The 14,217-nt window shown below is 44.4% G+C and overlaps 1 long non-coding RNA gene across 1 annotated transcript in view; it reads right to left on the bottom strand.

Annotated features, from left to right (window-relative positions):
- Window positions 1-11,677, bottom strand: part of LOC135823832 (uncharacterized) — a 154,497-nt gene extending 142,820 nt beyond the window's left edge. Inside the window, exon 1 of the long non-coding RNA XR_010554773.1 lies at window positions 11,618-11,677. This is a non-coding gene — a long non-coding RNA (uncharacterized LOC135823832). The remainder of the gene's footprint in view (window positions 1-11,617) is intronic.
- Window positions 11,678-14,217: the final 2,540 nt, after the last annotated feature.

Below are 14,217 nucleotides of genomic sequence, written 5' to 3'. Positions count from 1 at the left end.
TGAAAATACAGCTGGGTCATGTTATAGAGAGGTACGTTGAAATTGAAAGGTCAGCACAAATGGTCAAAATCCGACATTTTCTCACCTTTCTGCCCGTTCGCAGCTCAGAAAATGACAATGACCATCCTCATCTCGTTGTGTAGCTGGACATAGACAAGAGCACCAAGAAAAAGACCCACATTTCTCTAAAGAACTCGCCCAGGGCTGCTGAAAGCTGAAAAAGAACCTATCTAGAAGTTTGGGGCTTTTTACCCGTGAATCTTCACTTTGCGACTAAAATATTGACAGCAGTGCCAACTTTTCTGGGTCACTGAATGCGGGTGCCAGCGCCCTACAAGCACACCAAAAATCAAACCAATGCGACCACTGAAATTACAGCTGGGTCATGTTATAGAGAGGTACGTTGAAATTGAAAGGTCAGCACAAATGGTCAAAATCCGACATTTTCTCACCTTTCTGCCCGTTCGCAGCTCAGAAAATGACAATGACCATCCTCATCTCTATGTGTAGCTGGACATAGAAAATAGCACCATGAAAAAGAGCCACATTTCTCTAAAGAACTCACCCAGGGCTGCTGAAAGCTGAAAAAGAACCTATCTAGAAGTTTGGGGCTTTTTACCCGTGAATCTTCACTTTGCGACTAAACTATTCACAGCAGTACCAAATTTTCTGGGTCACTGAATGCGGGTGCCAGCGCCCTACAAGCAAACCAAAAATGAAACCAATGCGACCCCTGAAATTACAGCTGGGTCATGTTATAGAGAGGTACGTTGAAATTTAAAGGTCAGCACAAATGGTCAAAATCCGACATTTTCTCACCTTTCTGCCCGTTCGCAGCTCAGAAAATGACAATGACCATCCTCATCTTGTTGTGTAGCTGGACATAGAAAATAGCACCTTGAAAAAGAGCCACATTTCTCTAAAGAACTCGCCCAGGGCTGCTGAAAGCTTAAAAAGAACCTATCTAGAAGTTTGGGGCTTTTTACCCGTGAATCTTCACTTTGCGACTAAACTATTCACAGCAGTGCCAAATTTTCTGGGTCACTGAATGCGGGTGCCAGCGCCCTACAAGCAAACCAAAAATCAAACCAATGCGACCACTGAAATTACAGCTGGGTCATGTTATAGAGAGGTACGTTGAAATTGAAAGGTCAGCACAAATGGTCAAAATCCGACATTTTCTCACCTTTCTGCCCGTTTGCAGCTCAGAAAATGACAATGACCATGCTCATCTCGTTGTATAGCTGGACATAGACAAAAGCACCAAGAAAAAGACCCACATTTCTCTAAAGAACTCGCCCAGGGCTGCTGAAAGCTGAAAAAGAACCTATCTAGAAGTTTGGGGCTTTTTACCCGTGAATCTTCACTTTGCGACTAAACTATTCACAGCAGTGCCACATTTTCTGGGTCACTGAATGCGGGTGCCAGCGCCCTACAAGCAAACCAAAAATGAAACCATTGCGACCACTGAAAATACAGCTGGGTCATGTTATAGAGAGGTACGTTGAAATTGAAAGGTCAGCACAAATGGTCAAAATCCGACATTTTCTCACCTTTCTGCCCGTTCGCAGCTCAGAAAATGACAATGACCATCCTCATCTCGTTGTGTAGCTGGACATAGACAAGAGCACCAAGAAAAAGACCCACATTTCTCTAAAGAACTCGCCCAGGGCTGCTGAAAGCTGAAAAAGAACCTATCTAGAAGTTTGGGGCTTTTTACCCGTGAATCTTCACTTTGCGACTAAAATATTCACAGCAGTGCCAACTTTTCTGGGTCACTGAATGCGGGTGCCAGCGCCCTACAAGCAAACCAAAAATCAAACCAATGCGACCACTGAAATTACAGCTGGGTCATGTTATAGAGAGGTACGTTGAAATTGAAAGGTCAGCACAAATGGTCAAAATCCGACATTTTCTCACCTTTCTGCCCGTTCGCAGCTCAGAAAATGACAATGACCATCCTCATCTCGTTGTGTAGCTGGACATAGAAAAGAGCACCATGAAAAAGAGCCACATTTCTCTAAAGAACTCACCCAGGGCTGCTGAAAGCTGAAAAAGAACCTATCTAGAAGTTTGGGGCTTTTTACTCGTGAATCTTCACTTTGCGACTAAACTATTCACAGCAGTGCCAAATTTTCTGGGTCACTGAATGCGGGTGCCAGCGCCCTACAAGCAAACCAAAAATGAAACCAATGCGACCACTGAAATACACCTGGGTCATGTTATAGAGAGGTACGTTGAAATTGAAAGGTCAGCACAAATGGTCAAAATCTGACATTTTCTCACCTTTCTGCCCGTTCGCAGCTCAGAAAATGACAATGACCATGCTCATCTCGTTGTATAGCTGGACATAGACAAAAGCACCAAGAAAAAGAGCCACATTTCTCTAAAGAACTCGCCCAGGGCTGCTGAAAGCTGAAAAAGAACCTATCTAGAAGTTTGGGGCTTTTTACCCGTGAATCTTCACTTTGCGACTAAACTATTCACAGCAGTGCCAAATTTTCTGGGTCACTGAATGCGGGTGCCAGCGCCCTACAAGCAAACCAAAAATCAAACCAATGCGACCACTGAAATTACAGCTGGGTCATGTTATAGAGAGGTACGTTGAAATTGAAAGGTCAGCACAAATGGTCAAAATCCGACATTTTCTCACCTTTCTGCCCGTTCGCAGCTCAGAAAATGCCAATGACCATCCTCATCTCGTTGTATAGCGGGACATAGACAAGAGCACCATGAAAAAGAGCAACATTTCTCTAAAGAACTCGCCCAGGGCTGCTGAAAGCTGGAAAATTACCTATCTAGAAGTTTGGGGCTTTTTACCCGTGAATCTTCACTTTGCGACTAAACTATTCACAGCAGTGCCAAATTTTTAGGGTCACTGATTGTGGGTGCCAGCGCCCTACAAGCAAACCAAATATGAAACCAATGCGACCGCTGACATTACAGCTGGGTCATGTTATAGAGAGGTACGTTAAAATTGGAAGGTCAGCACAAATGGTCAAAGTCCGACATTTTCTCACCTTTCTGCCCGTTCGCAGCTTAGAAAATGACAATGACCATCCTCATCTCGTTGGTTAGCTGGACATAGACAAGAGCACCATGAAAAAGAGTCACATTTCTCTAAAGAACTCGCCCGTGAATTACCTATCTAGAAGTTTGGGGCTTTTTACCCGTGAATCTTCACTTTGCGACTAAACTATTCACAGCAGTGCCAAATTTTTAGGGTCACTGATTGTGGGTGCCAGCGCCCTACAAGCAAACCAAATATGAAACCAATGCGACCGCTGACATTACAGCTGGGTCATGTTATAGAGAGGTACGTTAAAATTGGAAGGTCAGCACAAATGGTCAAAGTCCGACATTTTCTCACCTTTCTGCCCGTTCGCAGCTTAGAAAATGACAATGACCATCCTCATCTCGTTGGTTAGCTGGACATAGACAAGAGCACCATGAAAAAGAGTCACATTTCTCTAAAGAACTCGCCCAGGGCTGCTGAAAGCTGAAAAAGAACCTATCTAGAAGTTTGGGGCTTTTTACCCGTGAATCTTCACTTTGCGACTAAAATATTCACAGCAGTGCCAAATTTTCTGGGTCACTGAATGCGGGTGCCAGCGCCCTACAAGCAAACCAAAAATCAAACCAATGCGACCACTGAAATTACAGCTGGGTCATGTTATAGAGAGGTACGTTGAAATTGAAAGGTCAGCACAAATGGTCAAAATCCGACATTTTCTCACCGTTCTGCCCGTTCGCAGCTCAGAAAATGACAATGACCATCCTCATCTCGTTGTGTAGCTGGACATAGAAAATAGCACCATGAAAAAGAGCCACATTTCTCTAAAGAACTCACCCAGGGCTGCTGAAAGCTGAAAAAGAACCTATCTAGAAGTTTGGGGCTTTTTACCCGTGAATCTTCACTTTGCGACTAAACTATTCACAGCAGTACCAAATTTTCTGGGTCACTGAATGCGGGTGCCAGCGCCCTACAAGCAAACCAAAAATGAAACCAATGCGACCCCTGTAATTACAGCTGGGTCATGTTATAGAGAGGTACGTTGAAATTTAAAGGTCAGCACAAATGGTCAAAATCCGACATTTTCTCACCTTTCTGCCCGTTCGCAGCTCAGAAAATGACAATGACCATCCTCATCTTGTTGTGTAGCTGGACATAGAAAATAGCACCTTGAAAAAGAGCCACATTTCTCTAAAGAACTCGCCCAGGGCTGCTGAAAGCTTAAAAAGAACCTATCTAGAAGTTTGGGGCTTTTTACCCGTGAATCTTCACTTTGCGACTAAACTATTCACAGCAGTGCCAAATTTTCTGGGTCACTGAATGCGGGTGCCAGCGCCCTACAAGCAAACCAAAAATCAAACCAATGCGACCACTGAAATTACAGCTGGGTCATGTTATAGAGAGGTACGTTGAAATTGAAAGGTCAGCACAAATGGTCAAAATCCGACATTTTCTCACCTTTCTGCCCGTTTGCAGCTCAGAAAATGACAATGACCATGCTCATCTCGTTGTATAGCTGGACATAGACAAAAGCACCAAGAAAAAGACCCACATTTCTCTAAAGAACTCGCCCAGGGCTGCTGAAAGCTGAAAAAGAACCTATCTAGAAGTTTGGGGCTTTTTACCCGTGAATCTTCACTTTGCGACTAAACTATTCACAGCAGTGCCACATTTTCTGGGTCACTGAATGCGGGTGCCAGCGCCCTACAAGCAAACCAAAAATGAAACCATTGCGACCACTGAAAATACAGCTGGGTCATGTTATAGAGAGGTACGTTGAAATTGAAAGGTCAGCACAAATGGTCAAAATCCGACATTTTCTCACCTTTCTGCCCGTTCGCAGCTCAGAAAATGACAATGACCATCCTCATCTCGTTGTGTAGCTGGACATAGACAAGAGCACCAAGAAAAAGACCCACATTTCTCTAAAGAACTCGCCCAGGGCTGCTGAAAGCTGAAAAAGAACCTATCTAGAAGTTTGGGGCTTTTTACCCGTGAATCTTCACTTTGCGACTAAAATATTCACAGCAGTGCCAACTTTTCTGGGTCACTGAATGCGGGTGCCAGCGCCCTACAAGCAAACCAAAAATCAAACCAATGCGACCACTGAAATTACAGCTGGGTCATGTTATAGAGAGGTACGTTGAAATTGAAAGGTCAGCACAAATGGTCAAAATCCGACATTTTCTCACCTTTCTGCCCGTTCGCAGCTCAGAAAATGACAATGACCATCCTCATCTCGTTGTGTAGCTGGACATAGAAAAGAGCACCATGAAAAAGAGCCACATTTCTCTAAAGAACTCACCCAGGGCTGCTGAAAGCTGAAAAAGAACCTATCTAGAAGTTTGGGGCTTTTTACTCGTGAATCTTCACTTTGCGACTAAACTATTCACAGCAGTGCCAAATTTTCTGGGTCACTGAATGCGGGTGCCAGCGCCCTACAAGCAAACCAAAAATGAAACCAATGCGACCACTGAAATACACCTGGGTCATGTTATAGAGAGGTACGTTGAAATTGAAAGGTCAGCACAAATGGTCAAAATCTGACATTTTCTCACCTTTCTGCCCGTTCGCAGCTCAGAAAATGACAATGACCATGCTCATCTCGTTGTATAGCTGGACATAGACAAAAGCACCAAGAAAAAGACCCACATTTCTCTAAAGAACTCGCCCAGGGCTGCTGAAAGCTGAAAAAGAACCTATCTAGAAGTTTGGGGCTTTTTACCCGTGAATCTTCACTTTGCGACTAAACTATTCACAGCAGTGCCAAATTTTCTGGGTCACTGAATGCGGGTGCCAGCGCCCTACAAGCAAACCAAAAATCAAACCAATGCGACCACTGAAATTACAGCTGGGTCATGTTATAGAGAGGTACGTTGAAATTGAAAGGTCAGCACAAATGGTCAAAATCCGACATTTTCTCACCTTTCTGCCCGTTCGCAGCTCAGAAAATGCCAATGACCATCCTCATCTCGTTGTATAGCGGGACATAGACAAGAGCACCATGAAAAAGAGCAACATTTCTCTAAAGAACTCGCCCAGGGCTGCTGAAAGCTGGAAAATTACCTATCTAGAAGTTTGGGGCTTTTTACCCGTGAATCTTCACTTTGCGACTAAACTATTCACAGCAGTGCCAAATTTTTAGGGTCACTGATTGTGGGTGCCAGCGCCCTACAAGCAAACCAAATATGAAACCAATGCGACCGCTGACATTACAGCTGGGTCATGTTATAGAGAGGTACGTTAAAATTGGAAGGTCAGCACAAATGGTCAAAGTCCGACATTTTCTCACCTTTCTGCCCGTTCGCAGCTTAGAAAATGACAATGACCATCCTCATCTCGTTGGTTAGCTGGACATAGACAAGAGCACCATGAAAAAGAGTCACATTTCTCTAAAGAACTCGCCCAGGGCTGCTGAAAGCTGAAAAAGAACCTATCTAGAAGTTTGGGGCTTTTTACCCGTGAATCTTCACTTTGCGACTAAAATATTCACAGCAGTGCCAAATTTTCTGGGTCACTGAATGCGGGTGCCAGCGCCCTACAAGCAAACCAAAAATCAAACCAATGCGACCACTGAAATTACAGCTGGGTCATGTTATAGAGAGGTACGTTGAAATTGAAAGGTCAGCACAAATGGTCAAAATCCGACATTTTCTCACCGTTCTGCCCGTTCGCAGCTCAGAAAATGACAATGACCATCCTCATCTCGTTGTGTAGCTGGACATAGAAAATAGCACCATGAAAAAGAGCCACATTTCTCTAAAGAACTCACCCAGGGCTGCTGAAAGCTGAAAAAGAACCTATCTAGAAGTTTGGGGCTTTTTACTCGTGAATCTTCACTTTGCGACTAAACTATTCACAGCAGTGCCAAATTTTGTGGGACACTGAATGCGGGTGCCAGCGCCCTACAAGCAAACCAAAAATGAAACCAATGCGACCACTGAAAATACACCTGGGTCATGTTATAGAGAGGTACGTTGAAATTGAAAGGTCAGCACAAATGGTCAAAATCCGACATTTTCTCACCTTTCTGCCCGTTCGCAGCTCAGAAAATGACAATGACCATCCTCATCTTGTTGTGTAGCTGGACATAGAAAATAGCACCATGAAAAAGACCCACATTTCTCTAAAGAACTCGCCCAGGGCTGCTGAAAGCTGAAAAAGAACCTATCTAGAAGTTTGGGGCTTTTTACCCGTGAATCTTCACTTTGCGACTAAACTATTCACAGCAGTGCCAAATTTTCTGGGTCACTGAATGCGGGTGCCAGCGCCCTACAAGCAAACCAAAAATCAAACCAATGCGACCACTGAAATTACAGCTGGGTCATGTTATAGAGAGGTACGTTGAAATTGAAAGGTCAGCACAAATGGTCAAAATCCGACATTTTCTCACCTTTCTGCCCGTTCGCAGCTCAGAAAATGACAATGACCATCCTCATCTCGTTGTATAGCGGGACATAGACAAGAGCACCAAGAAAAAGACCCACATTTCTCTAAAGAACTCGCCGAGGGCTGCTGAAAGCTGGAAAATAACCTATCTAGAAGTTTGGGGCTTTTTACCCGTGAATCTTCACTTTGCGACTAAACTATTCACAGCAGTGCCAAATTTTTAGGGTCACTGATTGTGGGTGCCAGCGCCCTACAAGCAAACCAAATATGAAACCAATGCGACCGCTGACATTACAGCTGGGTCATGTTATAGAGAGGTACGTTAAAATTGGAAGGTCAGCACAAATGGTCAAAGTCCGACATTTTCTCACCTTTCTGCCCGTTCGCAGCTTAGAAAATGACAATGACCATCCTCATCTCGTTGGTTAGCTGGACATAGACAAAAGCACCATGAAAAAGAGTCACATTTCTCTAAAGAACTCGCCCAGGGCTGCTGAAAGCTGAAAAAGAACCTATCTAAAAGTTTGGGGCTTTTTACCCGTGAATCTTCACTTTGCGACTAAAATATTCACAGCAGTGCCAAATTTTCTGGGTCACTGAATGCGGGTGCCAGCGCCCTACAAGCAAACCAAAAATCAAACCAATGCGACCACTGAAATTACAGCTGGGTCATGTTATAGAGAGGTACGTTGAAATTGAAAGGTCAGCACAAAATGTCAAAATCCGACATTTTCTCACCTTTCTGCCCGTTTGCAGCTCAGAAAATGACAATGACCATGCTCATCTCGTTGTATAGCTGGACATAGACAAGAGCACCAAGAAAAAGAGCCACATTTCTCTAAAGAACTCGCCCAGGGCTGCTGAAAGCTGAAAAAGAACCTATCTAGAAGTTTGGGGCTTTTTACCCGTGAATCTTCACTTTGCGACTAAACTATTCACAGCAGTGCCAAATTTTCTGGGTCACTGAATGCGGGTGCCAGCGCCCTACAAGCAAACCAAATATGAAACCAATGCGACCACTGAAATTACAGCTGGGTCATGTTTTAGAGAGGTACGTTGAAATTGAAAGGTCAGCACAAATGGTCAAAATCCGACTTTTTCTCACCTTTCTGCCCGTTCGCAGCTCAGAAAATGACAATGACCATCCTCATCTCGTTGTATAGCGGGACATAGACAAGAGCACCAAGAAAAAGACCCACATTTCTCTAAAGAACTCGCCCAGGGCTGCAGAAAGCTGGAAAATAACCTATCTAGAAGTTTGGGGCTTTTTACCCGTGAATCTTCACTTTGCGACTAAACTATTCACAGCAGTGCCAAATTTTTAGGGTCACTGATTGTGGGTGCCAGCGCCCTACAAGCAAACCAAATATGAAACCAATGCGACCGCTGACATTACAGCTGGGTCATGTTATAGAGAGGTACGTTAAAATTGGAAGGTCAGCACAAATGGTCAAAGTCCGACATTTTCTCACCTTTCTGCCCGTTCGCAGCTTAGAAAATGACAATGACCATCCTCATCTCGTTGGTTAGCTGGACATAGACAAGAGCACCATGAAAAAGAGTCACATTTCTCTAAAGAACTCGCCCAGGGCTGCTGAAAGCTGAAAAAGAACCTATCTAAAAGTTTGGGGCTTTTTACCCGTGAATCTTCACTTTGCGACTAAAATATTCACAGCAGTGCCAAATTTTCTGGGTCACTGAATGCGGGTGCCAGCGCCCTACAAGCAAACCAAAAATCAAACCAATGCGACCTCTGAAATTACAGCTGGGTCATGTTATAGAGAGGTACGTTGAAATTGAAAGGTCAGCACAAATGGTCAAAATCCGACATTTTCTCACCTTTCTGCCCGTTCGCAGCTCAGAAAATGACAATGACCATCCTCATCTCGTTGTGTAGCTGGACATAGAAAATAGCACCATGAAAAAGAGCCACATTTCTCTAAAGAACTCACCCAGGGCTGCTGAAAGCTGAAAAAGAACATATTTAGAAGTTTGGGGCTTTTTACCCGTGAATCTTCACTTTGCGACTAAATTATTCACAGCAGTGCCAAATTTTCTGGGTCACTGAATCCGGGTGCCAGCGCCCTACAAGCAAACCAAAAATCAAACCAATGCACCCACTGAAATTACAGCTGGGTCATGTTATAGAGAGGTACGTTGAAATTGAAAGGTCAGCACAAATGGTCAAAATCCGACATTTTCTCACCTTTCTGCCCGTTCGCAGCTCAGAAAATGACAATGACCATCCTCATCTCGTTGTATAGCGGGACATAGACAAGAGCACCAAGAAAAAGACCCACATTTCTCTAAAGAACTCGCCCAGGGCTGCTGAAAACTGAAAAAGAATCTATCTAGAAGTTTGGGGCTTTTTACCCGTGAATCTTCACTTTGCGACTCTCTACCGGGCACAGCAGCAGCACCTTCCTTCCATATGCCCATTGCTGACGCGATGATAGCGAACACGCTATGTTAGTCATAGCAACTTGTGTCGGGGTTACACAATTCAACAGCTTGCAAGGCTGATGAATTGACCGCCACTAATTTTAGCCTGGCCTGCAGCAGCAGCAGCAGCAGCAACAGCAGCAGTGCCAAATTTTTAGGGTCACTGATTGTGGGTGCCAGCGCCCTACAAGCAAACCAAATATGAAACCAATGCGACCGCTGATATTACAGCTGGGTCATGTTATAGAGAGGTACGTTAAAATTGGAAGGTCAGCACAAATGGTCAAAGTCAGACATTTTCTCACCTTTCTGCCCGTTCGCAGCTTAGAAAATGACAATGACCATCCTCATCTCGTTGGTTAGCTGGACATAGACAAGAGCACCATGAAAAAGAGTCACATTTCTCTAAAGAACTCACCCAGGGCTGCTGAAAGCTGAAAAAGAACCTATCTAGAAGTTTGGGGCTTTTTACCCGTGAATCTTCACTTTGCGACTAAAATATTCACAGCAGTGCCAAATTTTCTGGGTCACTAAATGCGGGTGCCAGCGCCCTACAAGCAAACCAAAAATGAAACCAATGCGACCACTGAAATTACAGCTGGGTCATGTCATAAAGAGGTACGTTGAAATTGAAAGGTCAGTACAAATGGTCAAAATCCGACATTTTCTCACCTTTCTGCCCGTTCGCAGCTCAGAAAATGGCAATGACCATCCTCATCTCGTTGTGTACCTGGACATAGACAAGAGCACCAAGAAAAAGACCCACATTTCTCTAAAGAACTCGCCCAGGGCTGCTGAAAGCTGAAAAAGAACATATCTAGAAGTTTGGGGCTTTTTACCCGTGAATCTTCACTTTGCGACTAAACTATTCACAGGAGTGCCAAATTTTTAGGGTCACTGATTGTTGGTGCCAGCGCCCTACAAGCAAACCAAATATGAAACCAATGCGACCGCTGACATTACAGCTGGGTCATGTTATAGAGAGGTACGTTGAAATTGAAAGGTCAGCACAAATGGTCAAAATCCGACATTTTCTCACCTTTCTGCCCGGTCGCAGCTTAGAAAATGACAATGACCATCCTCATCTCGTTGGTTAGCTGGACATAGACAAAAGCACCATGAAAAAGAGTCACATTTCTCTAAAGAACTCGCCCAGGGCTGCTGAAAGCTGAAAAAGAACCTATCTAGAAGTTTGGGGCTTTTTACCCGTGAATCTTCACTTTGCGACTAAACTATTCACGGCAGTGCCAAATTTTCTGGGTCACGGAATGCGGGTGCCAGCGCCCTACAAGCAAACCAAAAATGAAACCAATGCGACCGCTGAAATTACAGCTGGGTCATGTTATAGAGAGGTACGTTGAAATTGAAAGGTCAGCACAAATGGTCAAAATCCGACATTTTCTCACCTTTTCGCCCGTTTGCAGCTCAGAAAAGGACAATGACCATCCTCCTCTCGTTGTGTAGCTGGACATAGACATGAGCACCAAGAAAAAGACCCACATTTCTCTAAAGAACTCGCCCAGGGCTGCTGAAAGCTGAAAAAGAACCTATCTAGAAGTTTGGGGCTTTTTACCCGTGAATCTTCACTTCGCAACTAAACTATTCACAGCAGTGCCAAATTTTCTGGGTCACTGATTGTGGCTGCCAGCGCCCTACAAGCAAACCAAAAATGAAACCAATGCGACCGCTGACATTACAGCTGGGTCATGTTATAGAGAGGTACGTTGAAATTGAAAGGTCAGCACAAATGGTCAAAATCCGACATTTTCTCACCTTCCTGCCCGTTCGCAGCTTAGAAAATGACAATGACCATCCTCATCTCGTTGGTTAGCTGGACATAGACAAGAGCACCATGAAAAAGAGTCACATTTCTCCAAAGAACTCGCCTAGGGCTGCTGAAAGCTGAAAAAGAACCTATCTAGAAGTTTGGGGCTTTTTAACCGTGAATCTTCACTTTGCGACTAAACTATTCACAGCAGTGCCAAATATTCTGGGTCACTGAATGCGGGTGGCAGCGCCCTACAAGAAAACCAAAAATGAAACCAATGTGACTACTGAAAATACAGCTGGGTCATGTTATAGAGAGGTACGTTGAAATTGAAAGGTCAGCACAAATGGTCAAAATCCGACATTTTCTCAACTTTCTGCCCGTTCGCAGCTCAGAAAATGACAATGACCATCCTCATCTCGTTGTGTAGCTGGACATAGAAAATAGCACCATGAAAAAGAGCCACATTTCTCTAAAGAACTCACCCAGGGCTGCTGAAAGCTGAAAAAGAACCTATCTAGAAGTTTGGGGCTTTTTACCCGTGAATCTTCACTTTGCGACTAAACTACTTCCTCCGTATACAAAAACTTCGTGACTTTTTTTTTGAAAGCTGCGCACAGCTCTGGAATGGTTCCGTTTGACTCGGAATAACACTCGTGGCATTGTCTAACCTGTTTACAAGCTATATACAAAGAAAAAAAGCAACTCAGACGAATGAGATTGAGTATTTTCAGAGTCTTCGTCGCTCATGTCATTGTCACCTGACGACGATGACTCCGCATCGCCAACAGTCGCTGCTTCCGCTCGCATTTCGTTCAGATTCTTGTCACCTGCAGTGATGGTCCGACGCTGGACTTTGGCTACGTCCTCTTCATCTCTAGAGCTGTGTACGAATCGTTGTCGACTATATTCAGTCGTTCCAACCCGCGACCTCCATTATGCCGTGAAACGAGTCGTACAAGCACATCCACACGCTTCGCATTTTCTCGCCAGGATAATCCTCCCAAGCATTCTACAATGGCTTCGAGGAGGTCCCTGCGATTCCCCTTGGCGACAAAGGAGACGTCTGACTGGAGAGAGGCAAAGAAAGCCAGGCCATCGACATTCTGATCCTGAGTCTGCGCTGGTTGCACGACGACTGAAATGTTTCATCTTGCCGTGCGAGCGAAAACAAATCTATGTTCTCACGCTGCGCAGATCTATGGGGCCGCGCACCGCACCGCAAGTACGACGTAGATCTACGAGCCTGGCCAGTTTCAGTGCAGCGAGTGCCGCGTGACTCCGTGTTCCAGCCACGAACTACACTTCGTCATAGCTGGACATAGAAAATAGCACCATGAAAAAGACCCACATTTCTCTAAAGAACTCGCCCAGGGCTGCTGAAAGCTGAAAAAGAACCTATCTAGAAGTTTGGGGCTTTTTACCCGTGAATCTTCACTTTGCGACTAAACTATTCACAGCAGTGCCAAATTTTCTGGGTCACGGAATGCGGGTGCCAGCGCCCTACAAGCAAACCAAAAATCAAACCAATGCGACCACTGAAATTACAGCTGGGTCATGTTATAGAGAGGTACGTTGAAATTGAAAGGTCAGCACAAATGGTCAAAATACGACATTTTCTCACCTTTCTGCCCGTTTGCAGCTCAGAAAATGACAATGACCATGCTCATCTCGTTGTATAGCCGGACATAGACAAGAGCACCAAGAAAAAGACCCACATTTCTCTAAAGAACTCGCCCAGGGCTGCTGAAAGCTGAAAAAGAACCTATCTAGAAGTTTGGGGCTTTTTACCCGTGAATCTTCACTTTGCGACTAAACTATTCACAGCAGTGCCAAATTTTCTGGGTCACTGAATGCGGGTGCCAGCGCCCTACAAGCAAACCAAAAATCAAACCAATGCGACCACTGAAATTACAGCTGGGTCATGTTATAGAGAGGTACGTTGAAATTGAAAGGTCAGCACAAATGGTCAAAATCCGACATTTTCTCACCTTTCTGCCCGTTCGCAGCTCAGAAAATGACAATGACCATGCTCATCTCGTTGTATAGCTGGACATAGACAAGAGCACCAAGAAAAAGGCACACATTTCTCTAAAGAACTTGCCCAATGCTGCTGAAAGCTGAAAAAGAACCTATCTAGAAGTTTGGGGCTTTTTACCCGTGAATCTTCACTTTGCGACTATACTATTCACAGCAGTGCCAAATTTTCTGGGTCACTGAATGCGGGTGCCAGCGCCCTACAAGCAAACCAAAAATGAAACCAATGCGACCACTGAAATTACAGTTGGGTTATGTTATAGAGAGGTACGTTGAAATTGAAAGGTCAGCACAAATGGTCAAAATCCGACATTTTCTCAACTTTCTGCCCGTTCGCAGCTCAGAAAATGACAATGACCATCCTCATCTCGTTGTGTAGCTGGACATAGAAAATAGCACCATGAAAAAGAGCCACATTTCTCTAAAGAACTCACCCAGGGCTGCTGAAAGCTGAAAAAGAACCTATCTAGAAGTTTGGGGCTTTTTACCCGTGAATCTTCACTTTGCGACTAAACTACTTCCTCCGTATACAAAAACTTCGTGACTTTTTTTTTGAAAGCTGCGCACA

Source organism: Sycon ciliatum, chromosome 1 (assembly GCF_964019385.1).
Source record: "Sycon ciliatum chromosome 1, ocSycCili1.1, whole genome shotgun sequence".
NCBI lineage: Eukaryota > Metazoa > Porifera > Calcarea > Leucosolenida > Sycettidae > Sycon > Sycon ciliatum.
Note: the sequence above shows the minus strand (reverse complement) of the source record. Positions and strands in the feature narration are given on the sequence as shown.